Source organism: Stegodyphus dumicola, chromosome X2 (assembly GCF_044657685.1).
Source record: "Stegodyphus dumicola isolate Sdum_Otavi_A_Nest chromosome X2, ASM4465768v1".
In the NCBI taxonomy this organism is placed as follows: Eukaryota; Metazoa; Arthropoda; class Arachnida; order Araneae; family Eresidae; genus Stegodyphus; species Stegodyphus dumicola.
Genome location: NC_140781.1, coordinates 65147155 through 65163592, shown reverse-complemented (window position 1 = coordinate 65163592; position 16438 = coordinate 65147155). Strand labels below are relative to the sequence as shown.

Here is a 16438-nt window from a genome sequence, read left to right as displayed (position 1 = left end):
AGATAATTAAATGATTTCCTAAAGTTCAATAGCTGAGAAAGTAGAGGATGGGCATAGAAGAAGGCCTTCGAATTTGATACTGCCCTTCGCATGGCATTACGAGTATAGATGACTTTCAGAATAACTGATACAGCATTACTGGTTTCGAGCATTACTGGTAGTCACCCATAAAATTATAATCCCCGATGATGACAACTTCATAGTCTTACAGACAACCCCAAATCATCATCAAAATGTGTTACCCTTTACAGACTGGCTGAATAGGATAAAATAGTGTCAGATATAGCTATCTATTTCAGCGAGGCAAGCCCATAAAGGCGGTGTCTTTCTCCGGTGGTAAGTGCGTTGTTTTACTTTGGCACCATTGTCTACACTTATAGTGGTATAAAGGATACAATGGTTCGACAAGCGCAACCAGAGTAAGGCGTTATAGTATATTGATGAAAATTGGTTCAGCCTCAACAATGAATCGGGCGAGTGGTTGACATAAGATATTACCCACAGGCATTACTAAAACATATCGATAATGGCAATCGAGGTGTTTTGACTTAGGAGAAGTTATGCTGGATAATGGCAACCGAATTCGAAACACTGAAGTCCTGTCTCCTGCACTGGAACTTTTCCGGTCTCGTGTATCTGTCTGAAGGCGCTATTTAACCCCAGTTTACTTTTATGGACTGTAATGGATCCTACCCAACACATATGAGATGAGGAAACAAAATATTTCTTGAATAGATTTGTGCAGTTATTCTCACGACCTAAGTATTATTGATTATGTCTAGAATTATTTGGCAAAAGCCTTGCGACACCTTCAAATACTCAGACAATTGATAGACATTCAGCTGTTGTAAACGACACTGATAGAGAAATTAATAATGCAATCGCATGAATTTATATCAGTAGCCACATTTGGAGTATGCACATGAAGTGAAAAACGCACATCGTTCGAGATGATTATATCCCCTATTACAGACTACCTCTTTTTTTATCTATGTCGGTGATTTATCTGTAGCACTGCAATACTTCTGAGAAAGGTGTCTTTATGCATTTTATTCTTGTTATTGTTACTATGATGTTTTTCTTATGACTTTAGTTCATCTGAATTACGTAATACATGATTTTCTTACATCCAGGTCACTGCATTTTAAGATTGTACATTAAAACTTGATGGTTTCTAAGGTTTGTCCACCACTGTGAATCTACCTGGATAATTATCACGTAACTCAGATAATTATCACGTATCAGATATACAGAATGGCCCATGAAAAAGTAGCCCGCTTTCAATACCTGAGCCACGCTAATTGGAAGAGATTATAGCCCCTTGTTCTCTGTCTGCTGACTGTCAATCTATCCGGGGAATAAGTATCTTCAAATAAAGCAGTGCTCAAACTTTTTTTTTGTCTTTCTATTCACTCCTCTCTGCATATAATGTTAGAAAGATAGCATCTACCTTTTTACATCATTGCCGGAGGCGGGCTGCATTTCCGTGGACCACCATGCAATATCATATCCCATATTTATTATGAAAGAATTTAATAATTTTCCAAAATTCTGCTACATCACATTTTTATACTAAAATATTGTAAGGAAAAAGTGGAACTTTAGCATATGATATATTTACTAGGATATTTCTCCTTTTAAATTTTCCTTTTTAAGTATTTAAAGTATGTACAACCCTCTTTGTTGTGTATATTTAAGTGCGCATACACCTGTTTTAATAAGTTAATTTTAAGAAGTTTTTGTAAGAAATGTAGACATCATCTAAGCAACCTGCCAACAAGAGTGGTATATGAAAGGATAAGTAATTTATTCTTCACTGCTGTCAAGAGCAAATATCACTATTGGGAACCAGTGAAAATATCACTAGGTTTGTGGACAAGCCTTTGTGAAATTGCAGGAACAATGAAATATGTGTATGATGATATGTGTTTCTATTTGATGTAAATATGACTTGATTTTTAAGTTTATGAATACCGTGAGTTGTGAACTAACTAGAAAAATCGAAAAGAACCACTGTTTCTCCAGAGTCAGTTGATCAAGGCCCGCTTTCAGTGGCTTTGTAGAATTCTGATTTCTTATGACATCTCTTTGAAATAAATAGACCTAATTAACACAAAATAACACGCCGAATAAATACTAATTCAGAAGTCAAACAACAAAAATCAGCGTTATATTTTCAAAATTTACAATTTTGAAAATATAACGCTGATTTTGTAGTTTCACTTCTGAATTAGTAAATAGACCTACTTATAAATTCACTCAAAGACGAAAGATCAATAAACTACCCTCTTATAAACAACGCTTATTGTGGTATCAGCCGGTATAGTGATTTGATATTATCGTTGTTTTTTAAAGTCCTGACTAATTTAGCATTGTTAAAAAAATTTTAATGGGTAATTACGTACCATGAAATTCTAGAATTTGAGCTTGTTGGATAAATGCGGAGAAACACGCATATTTGTGTTTATAAATAATCACCATGATGATTAACAAATTTAAAAGTTTAAGAATTAAGAAATTATGTGTAACGCAGAGTTACGGATTACATATTATTCACGTATAATATTTTACATAATCAATCTTCAGTCTTTTCTTGGACACGTATATCTAATATTTCATGGTTCTGCTAATCTGTTAAGTTGGAATATAGCTCTTTTATCGAGTCCCATTTTTGAATATTTGCATTTTATCATTGCAATTAAAAATGAAATATTAGTATTTTTTGTATTAAAAATATTTTAATTTTCCTAATGTGTTATGAAATGATTCATTAAGCATTTTAAAATTATAAATATCTTAATATCTTTCATACGGTACTAACTTTAATACACGTTCTTGTTATTTAATTTATATAATGTGTCTGATTTGTTACTCCACATATATTTTAACAAGTAATGATTGTTACAGAATCGATGCTATAAAGACGTGTCGACAACTTGAACATCTTAAGCGAATTAAAATTATCTCCTCTAGATGTCTTTTTATTCTTCTCCCACATTAATGGGAAATTTATTATATGTTAACTTTTTAATGTCTCATTCCTTTATCTGGGAGAAGAACTCTAGTCGTACTCTAGATACGGCTCTATTGCGTTTCATATAGTACATCATCTTTATTACACCTAAGCCTATACAGTCGACCAAGAAATATCCTTGCAAGTGCTAGAGTTAAATGTAGCTCATGAAACAATTGCAGTCCTAAGAGTTACGTTTCTTATTAAAGTACATGCAACAGAAAAAGAATTATTACCAAAATAGCAACTGCTTAAATATAAATACCAATTTTTTTAACAGTTACAGAAACATGAGAGTTTGTTACTTAAATATTTGAAAAAGGAGAAGTTTTTAAGTAACAGTACAGAAAAAAGGATGAAATTAGATATACAACGATTATTAAATAACAAGAAAGTGTATTGAAATATGTGCCAGGTGAAAGATATTATTTTAACACCTAACATAGAGTATTTCTGGCTTAAACAAATATAATATGAGCAAGAGTTTGTGAAAACAGTTGTAGTAGGAAAAACAAAATTTATTAAAGTAAGTGCAATAGCACGAACATTAAGCGATTTATGTAACAACAAAAGGATTAAAGAGATCTCGGTAACTTCATTAAATTTTCAAGTTAATTAATTAATTTAAAATAATTAAATTTTTCAGTGTATATTAATAAAGTGAATTTCATTTGAAAGAAATGATATGGTAATTATAAGATCAAGAGTTTTAAAGCATTTGTAAGTGAAAAGCATTACAAGCATTAAAAGTTTTTTTTTATTATTACATTTATTATTATTACACTTTAAAGCATTACAAATTATTTTTATTACTATAAATATAACAGATTAAGCCCTTTTAATGCAAATAGAACCGTATATTCTCCATCTTCAACGACAGATGAGAAAAGTGAAAAAAAATCTTTACAAATAAACATAAAAAAATAAATATACCAAAGAAAATAATTAACAAAGTTATGTGTTTATTGAAAAGAAATATATTTTATACTGAATATCAAGCAAGAGAAATATCTATTGTTCACAAGAATTTACTTTACTCCTCGTTATCTAATCTGTTATCCACAAAGAAAGGAATATTTCAATTATTTGACTTCTGAGAAATCAAATGGAAACAAGAATGGGATATTGATTTATAAGTTTATTTAGTCAACGTCTTTACAGAATAATCCCTGTATGTATTTACATTTCAAAGAAAGCTAATAAAAATTCATAGCGGGATATTTTACCGTAAAAAGCATACAATTCATGAATATGTCTTCAAAATCAAGCAGAAGTAAAATCTTACAAAATATGAGGGAACAAAGAAAGCTAATTTTAGCATTTTAGAAAATACGGCATAACATGAACTCTGCAAGAAAAACAGCAGGACAAAGACTGCTCAAAATCTAAACTGTCTGCATACAAAAAGTCACGCATATTTAATTACTTGTCGACCGCCTCTGGTTGCTTTTTTGTCTGATGTTTGTTTTACAGTTTTATGTTTCCTCCTAGCTATCCATGTTAAATTCTATATGATCGTACTTCTGCTGGTGTTTTGCTCAATAAAGAGCAAGCCATATTTTATCTCGAATTTCTTGGAAGCATGAAATATTTAAGGTACTGCATTTACAATTTGTAAATTCTTTACAAAACATATCGAAGAAAATAAAGAAAAGAATTTTCTGGCACAAAATCTTTTCAACGAAGATCAACTGAAGCGGTAGTTGGTAGCTTTTTGTTAAATAAATATTTGGTTAAGCATCCACTTTAAAAAGGGGATAGGGGAAAACACTTTTTAAATAAACAAACGCTTATCTTGATGGAAAAATATAATTTTTGATTTATTGCAGCAATCAGTAATATCAGTGGCCGTGGTTTATGCACTGTACAGGCTAATTATTCATGTAGAATTGTGTCAAAACCAGAAAAATACTTGTTAACGGAAATCAAGCATAATTAATTTTCAGAATATTCCTTGATTCCAGTCCGTCCTCATTTGATCCGCCTATATATATTTGAGAAGAATGCTCTAACCGCTTAGTCAACCAGCTAGCAATAAGGCCTAGATTGCGGACTCATTAATCTCTCCCCCCAGCGTCAACAATGACAGCGGGTTTTCGCGGGCAGGTTAAAGAAAGCTTAAGCGGACTTCAGACGCCGTAAGAATAACTAATAGAAGGAATTTTCCATGTCATCACAAACTATACTTTCTAACAGATTCGTATGAATCCAAAAAAAAAAAAAAAAAAAAAAAAAAAAAGTGATTTACTGACAAACAATGAGAAGATATTAAAGTCAATTTTTCCAGTTATAAGTATATAAATTAAGTTTCCTTCTTCAAATCAGTGTCTTAAGAAGAATGATATCATCTAACATAATATCACCCTTAGAAAAGTAAGTCTTAAATAACATCTGTCCAATCAATTTTATAGTTCCTTAAAACCTCGGAAGTTTTAAGATCATCACTGTTTTAACTAATCTTTCCCGCAAAATGAATTCTGATATTTAAGATGGTGTACCTTAAACAAGAAATTCGAATTGAAATTGCTCATGGAATCTCAATTCGTTTCTCTCTCACAAATTCGGATCTTCCCATGACAGAAGTTGGTGGTTGTTGGTGGCGTGTTGAGTTATGGCAAAGCACACGAGGACTATCTGCCTAAGGGGAAGGATGCCTTCGTGGAGGACTTTCTAAGGGAAACTGGCTGGTATACACAACAGAAGTTGGAAAAAGCATTATTGTAGTTCGAAATAAAAGTAACTTACTACAAAGAAGAGATGTGGTTTCTTATGGTATTGTGGCGGCGTCGTTACAAATGCGGTCGAAAAGGGAAGAATGACGTTAATTGAGAAGACGACAGTAAACCGGTGTGTTAGGGATTATAAGTGAAGATACATTGTAAAAGAAAGATGATTTTAGATCCCGTTCTTTCATATTATAATGGTTTATTGCTTATCAGTACAAAAGTGAGGTAATTGAAAAATAAGCTTTTTAATAATATAGTGCATAAACATCAATAATAAAGTGTTGTAAGGATTATGTTAATTTTATTCCGAGTTAAAAATTTAAATTAAAGTTCCTTTCCTGTCAAATTCTTAACTTCAATTACCTACTTCTGGCTAGAACGTAGTTTTAGAATCACGTCTGAATACATAATGAGGAAGAGCGGTATTTAACCGCGAAGTTCTTTGGTCTTAGCGAGAGAGTATCAGAGTTTCTGATTTACGCGCGTCTGCCTTTTGGCCACTCTCTCTCTCTCAAAGCTGTTATTACGCTCGGCCGTACTCAGGCCCTTGATAGCTTCGCAGTCATTTGGTGTTTAAAGGGCCAACTGTATTAGAAACTTGATAGCTTCGGATATATTTCTTTAGTTAATCTTGGCCCACTAGCGGCCGAGCGGTAAAGTCGCTGAACACTGGTAGTTCGGTCCGAGGTTCGAATCCCGCGAACGGGCTGGCTGCATGGGCGTTTTCGTGGTTTTCCCCATGTGTAACGTGTATACGAGCCAGTTTCCCTTAGAAAGTCCTCCACGAAGGCATCCCTTCCCTTAGGCAGATAGCCCTAGTGTGCTTTGACGTAATTAAATACACCACACGTTTAGTTAATCTTAGTTAGTTTAATTCTTAGTCTTTTAAGTTCAAGCCCAAGTGTCGGCTTTGATTGTACACTCCAAGACGGCGATTTGTTAAATCTTATTCACATAATAAAGGGTTAATTACCCTTCCATCTTTTTGTTTCTTGTCACACGAGCTTAATTGCATTAATAATCTATTTTTCAGTATGATTAACTTTAACTTCATTCTTGAGAATTTTCTGCAGTCTAGTTTGCGTAATTTTATTCGTAAGTCCTGAATCAAAAGCAATTAAATGTTTATATGGCATTAGAAAATTAAACAAAAAGGTACGACCCGCAATATATTTGTAATTCGGCAAACGGTCCTTAGACGTGAAAACGTTCAAATCCATTTGAGTTAACTCTATTTTCTAAGATACTTCGTATTTATGTAACATAGCATTCGAAATGCAAAACTCACTATTTATACCACACATTCATTGATGCAACAAATGTGTGTCTTTTTACTCCTATGCCTTTATAAAACGATGCTACTTGCCTTACAGCTTATCGTCAATAACCCATTTTCATTGTAAAAAATTGCACTCATTCAAAGAATTCGGTTTGTTTTCTTATTTTCATCTGTATAAAACTGAATGTAGAGAAATTAGACGTTTAAACGGCTCCCACACTTTGCCACGACTCCGAAGCGGTCAGTCGTACCCTTTTTACCGACCCCCGTGTTTAGGGTCGTTTGTAATTTATGACTTGACCGCATATGATCAACATTCATTGTCGCGGGCAGTTTATCTGGAGTATCAGCTCCGTTATATAGCAAAGCATTTAACAAAACTGTTCTTTATTTTTCATAAACTGATTATAAAGAAAATTTTAGTAAATAGGTTCAGGTGATATAGTTTTCAGCTATACGTTCCCGAAATAGATTTGGAATTCATCGTTTATTGAACGAAAGAGGCAAATTCGTCTCCAAATTTTTAAAAATAACTAACCGATTTTCCATATCAATTTATATTCTGGGTACTTATTGTTGTTTTATAAAAACTATAACTTAAGCAAATAAGCAGGGAGTCGTAAATAAACAAAAAGGCTTTTAAAAGAAAACACACTTGCCTGGCTGAATATTTTTCTTTAGAATGAGTTGAGTTTTCCGAGATGAGGCGGAGTTCTCCAGCTCTCACATCTCAACTTAGGAAACACACGTATCGTGAAGCTCGTCTGAGATTTGACATCAAGGTTCTACGTTATGTTCATGGCGATGGAAACATACAAGTCTCAGCTGAGCCAGAAACCCAAGATTTCTTCGCCATAATTGACAGGCTACAGTATCATTAAACTATAGAGTCTGGCAGTCGGCTTCGAATACTTTCAACAGTTTACACTAATAGACGAGGCTTTTTCCTTTGACCTTAGATTTCACAGTGATGTGGTCGGTGCTCTTTTGCCAATTTACTCAACCAAAGATACAGATGCCCTTCGATTCCTACTTTTATAAAATAAAATTCAACAATGAGTTTACAGAAGAAATGTAATAAAACTACTACTTCTGTTGTTTTGGTTTCGGAAACCGTTTACACCCCAGGCAGTATAGTGGTTAGGGAAGCGTACTGCGGTACTCAAGGGCCCAGGTTCGAATACCGGAGAAGGCATGTCCGTCCCTTCACAGGAGGCAACGGTGGCCGCCTATTCAGTACCTCCACAATGAAATGGCCACCACTTCCAGGAGTGAACAGTGCTGAATAGGCAAGTGCTAGCAGTTGTATTTAAAAAGTGTTTTATGTTTCCAATTAGAAGCATTTTGTTAGCTCTGAAATCACACATTAGATCAGTCTCCCTTTAGACACGAAAATAATTGACATTATTTATTCTTAATGTATTTAAATTAATTTCTTCATCAGTTGTTTTTTTTTTTAATTTGACATCTTGCAGAACGTTGAGAGAAATCGTAATTTTATCCTACACACATTGACTGCGCAATTTTCTTCTGAATTTTGAAGACCTCCAATCTAATTCCGTTATTAAACTCATACATGGTTAAAAAACACAACTGCTGTATTTTGATAATTTTCATGAATTTAACTGAACTTCTTTTGTTACTTAAAAATGAACCTCATAAAAACGTTACTACTGAGCTACTATATTAGTCAAAGTATTCCTAAAATAAATTAAATATTTAATCATTAAATGTATAAGGTACTTTAGTCACCCCCCTTTCCGTTTGACTTCGTGGGGTAACTGGAAGCACACTCGACGCGTATATTCAGGAGATCCGGAGTTCAAATCTTGGCTAGGGCATTTCGGATTTCTTCAGTTTCCTGACTTTGGAAAAATTATAATTTTTCTACAAGTGGCTCCCGAATTAAAAGGTGGTGGACGGTAATTCGTCACCATCAGGATTTTCCCACCTTTACGCATGCCATCGTGTTGTAACTACTGGAAGCACACACTAAGAGTATTCAGGAGTGAGGGCACTGCGCATTTTTCACGTCTCCTGCATCGAAAAATTTAATCACTCTACAACTGTTATACGTACACTAACAAATCACATCTGAAGTAAGAAAAGTATTGTCTTTGAACACCCAGGAGAGTAAGAAAAGGAAAGATTACAAGTTATATATTAAATTATTCTTTGGTATGTAATTTCTGTCTAAATGCTAATCTGAAATTTCAAGGAGAATGATGTAAAAGTAGTTTACTATATTTCCCACTATTTGCTGAGACATAATTTTTTAATGCCATTAGGTACTAAAAATGGATATTTTATTAATTTTTATATTACATATATTTTTATTTTTTTAGAAGGAGGCTTTGGATCAGAAGTTAGGCAAATTCTATACCAGTTCGTGAAACGAAAAAGTAGTAACTGAACAACTGCAGAGCTCGATAAAATTTTGTAGCATACCAGGCGTCCTTAATCGAGCTAATGTACTAAAGGAATTGTATTGATCTTTCATTTCCTTTTTCTATCTGTTCATTACTTTTCTTTTAAATCTGTTCATTACCTTGCTTTTAAAGCAAAAATTTAATTTCAATTCCTCTCTGCAATGTTTTGAGGTGCTTATGTTTTACTTTATTAATTAATTTTACCTTCTCACCACAGTTGATTAGTTTATTTGAAAAGTATTACAGACTACACTAAATTAGTCGGAGTTATTTACATGCGAGTAAACTAAGCTAAACATGCACTGGCTTTCTGTTTCTCTTTCTCGGTTGATCTAAGAATGATGATCTTTTGCTCTCGGAGAGATCGCGTTGATCTGGGACAGATTTTCTTCTGTTACAGAGAAATAAGGTGACTTGATCGACATGTTTTGTTACAGTTTTTGTCACACTTTATTCTCTTGAGACTCTTATAAAACTACCAGGAATTGATTTTCTTCTCCAAAGGACACAACGTTTACTGCACCACTAATCCTGTTTGACACCTCGCTTTTATTTTCGTGTTTCTAATTTTCACAGATAATGCCTCGCGATTAGTTCTAGAATTATTGCATAGTCCAGGATAGATTGAAAGACTCTCTCTGTTAAGGGCTAGCGATGTTATTCTTTTTATTCAAATGAAAAATTATGACATCGAAGAATACACAAAATTATGATAAAATATTGCAATGTGATCAGTTAAAACCTGATTAAATATTACGCAGTTATATAACATTAATTTCGTTGTTGATCTTTTCTTTTTTTGGGAGGGGGGAGAGGCAGAAATCTGGGTACAAATTACTTTGGATTCCTGTATTACAGCATTCGTTACAGTTTACGTATATAAATAATTCTGAAGCTTCCTGAAGTAAATAAAGGCAATTTAAATTTAGTTGCATACGAAACATCGCAAATTCAGATAAATATTCTCGTTTATCTGAACGTGCAATGTTCTGTCAACATACTGTTTCTATTTAGACTTGCGTTAACGTAATTTATCTATAAATATTTATTTCAAAGGAGTTTGCTTATTTTTTACGAATTTATACTCGTGAAAGAGAGATTGACTTGAATATTTTTCCAAGTGGAAGCATGTCGCATGTATTGTCATGTCCTAGCTCATCTAGATCAAAAGAGAATCCGACGACATGTCCTGCCATATCGGATTTTTTGTGATCTAGTGCTACGCAAAATATTAAATTAAGTTTTATTTAATGCAACACAACTGAAAGAATTTTCGAGTATCATAAAAATGTTTTATCTTAATAAGCATTAAAATCACAGATTTCAGTTTGTAGCTCAACATTTACACATTTCCATTCTTGTTTTTTTCTACTTTTGAAAAGTTGGTTAAGAAAGAAAAACTATGTTAACTTGCTGCATGTATTTACACCAGTTGATGGCGTCAGGCTGCATGTGGCTTATGAGATCCTTTTCTATGCGAGCAACTAGGTTAAAAAAATTAGATCCGTTTCCTTATGGAACAAAACGCGACAAAGAGTTTCCTCCAAAAAGATACATGGGCAAATTTTTTCTAGCGTTCATCCTTAATTTAAAAGTACTATCTTATCTCTTATTACAGCCTTGTTTAGAAAAACTTTACAACAGTCGAAAGAAGCTGACGACGAAAGAATGTTTTCTAACTGGAAATATCAAACTGGCATATATTACTTGTACAGAAAAATATTTGGAACAGTCTCATAGCAAAACACCGAAATCTGCCTAGTATCTTGAAACTGGAAAGTTCCCCGAAACTTATTATTATTGATTAAAATTGCGAATTTGTGGATATTTTCATAATTCTAACCATTATAAGACTATCTTCATCAAAAAAACTATCCAAACTTATTACCACAAGAATCTCGAAATGACTGTAATCCGAGTTATAATGCTAAGCATTTCTTGAATGTAACACATTGTGCTGACACCGCCCAAGACGCAATCTAGATTTATCCTTCAGGCTACAGAAGTTATCCACCTCTGAATTGTATAATGTACTCCAAAGTTTATAATCTACTTAATTTTAATCCGAAAAGTATTATGATAGAGAAGAGTTGTTAAAGAATCACACTGTAACTTAAATGTCTGATGAAAGCACAGTAAGGAGATTAGAAAAGGCAATCAAATATTATTTGGGTAACCGAATAGTAATTTCACGAGTTTCCAATACGCAGATTCTTTAATTAATGAAGACTTCTCGAACGACTTTATTAACATTAAAAGGAAAGAAACTTCAGATTAATTTCCTCTTTTTTTAATTACAGCGTCAATGTTTCTAATCGCTTCTTCTTTCCTGTTGTTGGAATCTCATTTGTTTAATGAAAGAGAACCACACTTCTCTTCAATTCTTTTCGACTTAGGATTGTTTTAGGACATTAAGAGATAATTGTGCGAATTTTAATCGAAAGAAGTATTACCAGAAAAAGTATTAATAATTTGAAAATTTAATTAACAAATAATTGATCACAAATGCAGAAAACTTTTGCTGCTTTGTCTTGTGGTTCCAGAAAAATAACTTTTTTTTAAGCAGCCAAATCGAAAAAATTTGATACAAACTTAAAATGTGATTGTAGAATTCTAGAAATCGAATCGAATACTCAACTACTTTCATACAAAATGTTAAACACATAAAGCATTCGTAAAATATTTCTTCGCTTGATAGAATTCACTTTTGATTTTTAGGAAAGTTTTATGTCTTTGAAACTTCTTTTTACCGAATTTATTAACGGTGGATTATCTCCTACAAGGATGAATATATTTGTAATACTCAAAACGTTCCTTGTATTTTGAAATGGACAGCACAACAGGTTGAATTTGCATAATGTGCCTTCTGCGAAGAAAGAAAAGGTTACATCTCGGTATGCCAAATTTAGTTATCTCAAGCTTTTGTTTATCTGCAAGTTTTATTAATTCCTGCTCATTTTCCATTGATAAGGAATAAGAAAAAATTAATCCGCTATCTCGAATTTCCATATTACAACTCCAGTTTTTATATGTATTTAGTCAATATATAAACTTAATGCAGATATCCAATTTACTTATCAACCTTGAATATTGATATTCAGTTTGAAGATAGTTAACATGTATCCTGCCAAATGTTCTTGGCAATCCGAATCAAGAACGCAAGAATACAGATGGATACAATAACGGATATCGGGACGTAAGGAATATTACATTATTTGCCAAAATGATTGAACAGAAATTTCCGTTTATTGACTCGTTAAGATTTATTTACTTTTATTATTAGCTTCTTCGTATGTTCTGTTATTTTGTAGACCAAACGTATCTTAAGATTTACGTTTCAGCTTTAATCTTTGAAGAAAGAATTAAATTTACTATTGAATACAATTAGTTTCATTATGGCAAAGCTCTCGAGGGCTATATGCGAAAGGGAAGGGATGCCTAAGGAAACTGGATCATATACACGTTACACATGGGGAAAACCACGAAGACGCCCTTGCAGGCAGAATGTTGTTTGGGATTCGAGCCTCGGACTGAACTACCAATGTTCAGTGACTTTAAATCTCGGCCCCTGGTGAGCTAGTTATAATTATTAAGAATATTATTAAATAAAATATATCTTTTGATTAAGTTAGAATCGCTGATGAAGAATTTAAAATTCCGCAAATGGCTTAGATATGAAAATATGGAATTAACAGCAATTTAAAGCAGAATGAAGATTATATACTGTAGGGAGTCGTGAAAATATGGTAGTTAGTGTGTCTTCTTAACAATTTCTAATGAAAGAGGTTAAAGATGCGTATGATGCTATAAATTGCTTCATATAGTAAGTGAATAACTGCACTGTATAAATAAAATCTAATTTTAATTTAAAAAAAAAATGGAGTTCTATCATTTTAGTCGCGATTCTGTTTCATATTTCGTATTTTTATTGCATTTGATGCCATAGACATTTGAAATAAATGATAATTCTACATATTTCATTCAAGTAATCTGTTTAATAGTCTTTCAGGCTGTGCGTTAGAACACCAATCCAAACAACCAACATTCAAATAATATACGAAGAAACTTATTATCGTGACAATGACTCAAACTTCAGTACCTTGGGTATTTTTTCCGATCCCATAAACTTCTAGAACCCAAAGTTTACTGAGTTTTGAAGAGGGTTAGGGGGACAGTTCAAGTCTGCGGCAGTTAAGGAAAGGAGTTTGAAAAAAGATATCTCGGAGCAAAATATGCGCCACTTTCTCTCCTCCCTATGACATGAATTTGCGCAGTAACATCAAGTTTTGTACAAACAAGACTCGTCTACATATTGCTCCTATTTGCTAGAATATATATTTTCTGTGTCAACGGGATTTGATGTACTGGCCCGATTATAAACCAACTTCAAGTATGAGGCGACACTCCATTTTGAAAGTATTTTATGAGAAAATAAGAACGCCATGCGTCTTAAGACAACTTTACATTAATGAACTTAATATTTTGAGCATGTTCCACACAAAAAATGATTTAATGATAAGAGTACCATATTCTGAAGTAAAGCTAAGCAAATATATTTTATTTGAATAAGAAAAATAAAGAATAAAGTGATAAATTACCATATATATTTTAAATATGGTTTTTAAATGAGCATTATGAAAAAAAAAACCTCCCCTTATATTCTAGAAAATACAGTGTTATAATTGATACGTTAGTAACAACAAATAAAAATAAGGTTAAATAATTGCATGTCACATTTAAGCGAAATTGTTTTCCAATTTATTTCGATCAATTTATTTTAAAACTCTATTATTTTCCTAGAAATATATAAACATCCATTACCAATCAAGGCCAATGAATGTTCTGAAATAAAGCAAGACTTCGAAAATTTATAAAATTTCTTAACTGACTATTTCCTTCAGTAAATAAATGCCTAAACAGTCGTAGCGTCGCGAGAAGTTCAGACATTTTTTTAGTATCATGAAAAAAATTACTGTAAGCTACATAATAATGTAGTGTAATGTAAGCTAGTTTTTCTTAAAATTCTTAGAATTTAATCATTTATATCTAAGTATTTGTGAAACTAAATTGGACTGATAAAGTTTTTGAAATATTTGTGAAAGCTATAAAAAGTGCATCTGCGTGAGTGTTCCTATATGCAACGGACATGAACCGTTAAGCAGAAAAGTAGAATTCCGTAAGAAATTGAATTTTCATTTACACTAAAATTGTACTTTTAGGAGTCCAAGAAAGGGAGAGAAAATTTTAGATCTTCAAATAAAAATAAGAAATAAAGTACTTAAAAGTTTGTTCCAAATAATTCACTAAACATACATATTTCAAAAAATAATTTAAAGAAATTCACGGAAAAATAATTTAAAGAAATTCACGGAAAAATAGATGTAGAAAATTATGTCAAAAACTTCTGTTCATATAGTCTAACATTCTAAATTGTTAACAGTGGTAAATTACCAGGAGATAAATTAATTTCAGGGCAATCAAAATCATTTGCGTAGTACAGTCTAAAAAAGATATCGAAGATTTGCTTTTCTATTTTATAATTCTACTACTTATGTTCTATTAATAAGTATCATCAGAACGATAAATAATCACTTATATTTCGTTATCTTCAAATATACAAAACTTTCCTTGAATCTCGAGAGAAAATATTTAATTTTAATTTTAAAAACTTTTATTAGTCGACATTAATAAAGGCATTAAAAATTAATTAATTTTAACAGAAGTTAGATGAGAAAACTTCACATATTTTTTCAAACTAAGATTTTGAATACATTAGGCACAATAATTATATATAAAGTGTTAAAAGGATTAAGCAATGAAAATATATAGAAAATAAAAATTTCATTCTAAATAATTAAAAATAATTTAAATATACTTACGAATAGCGCGTAAACTATAAACTGAAAGACCATCTAATTTCAATAATCAACTTACGGGACTAAAGTCGGCTGTGTTTTGATCCCTCACCACAATCCTATCTGCCTGTTGCTTCAAAACGAGAACTGAATTTCTTCCCCTTCGTTATTTGGCGACTTTCGGTTCCACATTTGGCGAATACTGAAATCAACAATATTTTTCTCAGCGCGCAGTACTTCAGTATTTTTAGGATAAGCTCTAATTTTAGATATCGCTTGAATCATCAAAGCAAGAACATTCTGCAAAGGTTTATGGGAAAAAGGAATTTCGTTTTAAATTCATTTCATCTGATCAGAATTTCGATCTGTTCTTTAGCATCTAATTTTATAGTATGATTATAATTTTTAGTTAGTATGCATTTTAAATATATAAAGAAATGTTTATTTATTATTCGATATACTTCTTACGCTTTTCAAAATTTTTTATTAAAGATGTAGTAAGGCTTTAATTTCTGAAGGAATAGAAAATATATTTTTATGTAAGTTGTAAGTTCGAGACTTACACAGAAGGAGAAGAATAAAAGAAGTCCCAAATGTCAAGTTGTTTTGAAAATGGAAACTCTGATATATATATATATAATTAAAACTTAAAGAAGAGTGCACGTATAGAAACAAGAAGAAATTATTTACAATCATTGAAGAATAATCATGATTTTGTTTAACTAAACACGACAAAGCACTCGATGCCTATCTGCCTAAAGGCAAACCCTATCAGTGGCCTAATAAATAAGACGCTCGAGAACTTAACAGTTCAACCTAGGTACGAATCTCAGTGAATGAACAGGCATCATGAGTGCTATCGTATTTTTCCTAATGTATAACGTGAATACGAGATAGATAGCTAGTATGCATTACCATAATCAAGGCAATCTAATTGTTCATCGAGAACTTTCCGATTCTTCGAGTAAACTAGCTCACATTTACATTACATATGGGAGAAAACACAAAAGACCCATAAAACCAGTCCCTTCTCTGAGATTTGAACAGGACCCAGGCACTAGTGCTCGGTCTTATTTACTCGACCCAAAGAAAAAAAAAAAGAAAAAAAAAATTCTGCTTAAAAAAACAACAAAATG

At 32.2% G+C, this 16438-nt stretch overlaps 1 pseudogene across 1 annotated transcript in view; it reads right to left on the bottom strand.

Annotated features, from left to right (window-relative positions):
• Positions 1 to 15430, bottom strand: part of LOC118185872 (neuropeptide CCHamide-1 receptor pseudogene) — a 127401-nt pseudogene extending 111971 nt beyond the window's left edge. The window contains exon 1 of the transcript XR_015038887.1: positions 15327 to 15430. The product of XR_015038887.1 is annotated as a neuropeptide CCHamide-1 receptor pseudogene, transcript variant X2 (transcript). The remainder of the gene's footprint in view (positions 1 to 15326) is intronic.
• Between the last annotated feature and the right edge of the window lie 1008 nt (positions 15431 to 16438).